Source organism: Schistocerca piceifrons, unplaced genomic scaffold, assembly GCF_021461385.2.
Source record: "Schistocerca piceifrons isolate TAMUIC-IGC-003096 unplaced genomic scaffold, iqSchPice1.1 HiC_scaffold_936, whole genome shotgun sequence".
Classification (NCBI taxonomy): Eukaryota; Metazoa; Arthropoda; class Insecta; order Orthoptera; family Acrididae; genus Schistocerca; species Schistocerca piceifrons.
Window position 1 is genome coordinate 4,322,800 of NW_025729208.1, and position 2,500 is coordinate 4,325,299.

Genomic DNA, 2,500 nt, shown 5'->3' on the forward strand with positions numbered 1-2,500 from the left:
TTGAACACCACAGCACCAGGAGCCGTGATTTTAGCAACCCTATTCCGGCAGTAGTCCCTCAAACAACCGTATAGCATTACCGGACACTCAATCTCCCGAAGACGAGAGAAGAGCGCCGGCCACCACAGGTTGTCGAAGGCGCCGGAGATATCCACCATGACTCCAAGAACATATTTCCTTGTAGATGAGTGTACAATACTTGCGACCTTATTTACGGCATCAGATGTTGATTTGCCTTTACGGAAACCGTATTGCATGTCACTCATTCCACGAAGGATTCTGTGACTTGACAGCCTTGAGACCAGCAGCTTCTCAAGCGTCTTTCCCAGGACATCCAAGAGGCATATAGGCCTGTAGGACTTTGGTATTGTTGGATCTTTTTCTGGTGACTTCTTTATTATTATCACTTCCGCAGTCTTCCAGCGAGTTGGGAAGGACTGTGTTTCCAGACACCTGTTGTATATCTTTGCAAGGCCTGGGGCTATCTTGTGCACAATATTCTGCAGAACTTCCGCAGGTATTGCGTCTGGCCCTGGGGCCTTGCGTCTGGCAAAAGAGAGTATAGCTGTTTGTACCTCCTCAACCGAGAAGGGGTATACTTGTAGTTCATTATTGTACTCCGTCTGATCCTGGATCCTAATCTCCTGTTGCATCTCGTTGTCCGTTTCCGGTCGGTCGTCAGGGAGGAGCACATTAAGTAACTCCTCAGCCGTCTCCACCCAGTCTTTCGTCATACTGTTATTGTCTCCAAGTCTTACTGTCGAGAGATGCATTGGAGAATGTATTTTCTCTCTCACCATTTTATATGGGATACCCCATGGGTCTAGGGTAAGATGAGACTTTACAAAGTCCTCCCAACTTCGCTGGCGATGTTGCCTTAGGGTTTCTTTGAAAATCCATTTTCGTCTCCTGTACAGGGCAAGATGGTATTGCCTTTCGTCCCGGGTGAAAGACGCCTGATAGCTGCGCCGTGCCCTTCTCATAGACTGCCTGAGCCGAGTGAGCTCCGGAGTCCATGGAGAGGTCGTTTCGCGTATGAGACGTCTTCGCGTCGGTATCGCTGCGGCCACTGCCGCCTTTATAGAGACAATCAAGGCCTCAACGGCCTCTTCCACGTTAAACGGGCCATCTTCCAACTCTGGAGGATTGAACTCTGCCTCCAGCAGGCCCCAATCGGCTCTCCCATAATCATATTGCGTTGTCCACCCCTCTGGCACGTGTTCCGCAAGTAGTGCGACTGAAAATTCAATTATGTTATGGTCACTTGTTGTGAGATTTTCTAGAACTTTCCAGTTCTGAATATTATTTGCTACGTTAACTGAACTCAGCGTCACATCTATGTGAGACGCTGCCCCGGCTCGACTCCTATAAGTAGGAGGGTTGCCAGGGAGGTTTATAACATGTAATTGATGTTCCATTATGAAATCCTCGAGCGCAATTCCTCTTTGGTCCTGGGCTCCACTGTGCCAGAGAGGGGATTTTGCATTACTATCCATTGTAATAATGAGCGGTTTGCCAGCCAGGGCACGCAAAACAGTTGTCAAATGCCTCAGGTATATTTGTATTTGGTCTCTGTATTGACAGTAAACATTTATGAAGAACCAGTGTGTATTACAATAATTTATCTCGATTACAGTCACATGTGTATTACAAAACTGTGTTAGAACAGTAGTTTTGATTAACTTGTTTATTATAACAATGACTGACATCGGATTTTGACCGATCGAGATCACCTGAGCTGTTCCAGGGAGGCCCGGGACCCTGCCTGAGGCAGAGTACGGCTCTTGTATTAATAAGATATCAGTATACCTTTCTTCAGCCAATTTGCAGAGCTCCTGAGTAACCAGTGAGCTCCGCATTGTATTTATCTGCAAACAATTTATTCTAGTCATGGGAATCTGGTGTAAAAGTGGCTTGCAGGCCAAGCCTGGGCAGGATCGAAAGCGATTCTACCGTGCATTCTAACCATATCTTCGTAAACTTTATTTAAATCAAATTTCCTACCCCTCCGGATGTAAACTTTCGAAACCAGATCAGATAGTTTATCGTATTCTGTGGGAATGTTTAGAGCAACAAGTTCTATACAGTCTGCATCCTCCAGAGTTGGAAATGTAATTTTATTTCCCCGGGGATGCCCAGCTCGGACCAGCTGCCTCAGTGCGGCGTTAAGAGTCTGTGAGTTTTCCAACCTAGATAACCGCAGAGTCTCCTCACATATTAGGTAAGTATTTCCAGGCGGACAATTGTTAAAAGATCGTTTCTGTTCTTGAGTGTCTACCTCTACATCATCTACATTTACACTATCATCCAGAGTTATTTTATTTACAGATGTAACTACTTTGATCAAGTCTACAGTCTCATCTACCTCATCCATAGTAGATCCATAGTAGATAGGGACAGCGGGAATCTCGTTAATCCATTCATGCGCGTCACTAATTAGATGACGAGGCATTTGGCTACCTTAAGAGAGTCATAGTTACTCCCGCCGTTTACCCGCGCT

At 46.0% G+C, this 2,500-nt stretch overlaps 1 pseudogene; it reads right to left on the reverse strand.

Annotated features, from left to right (window-relative positions):
* Positions 1-2,500, reverse strand: part of LOC124771714 — an 8,648-nt pseudogene that overhangs the window by 3,304 nt on the left and 2,844 nt on the right.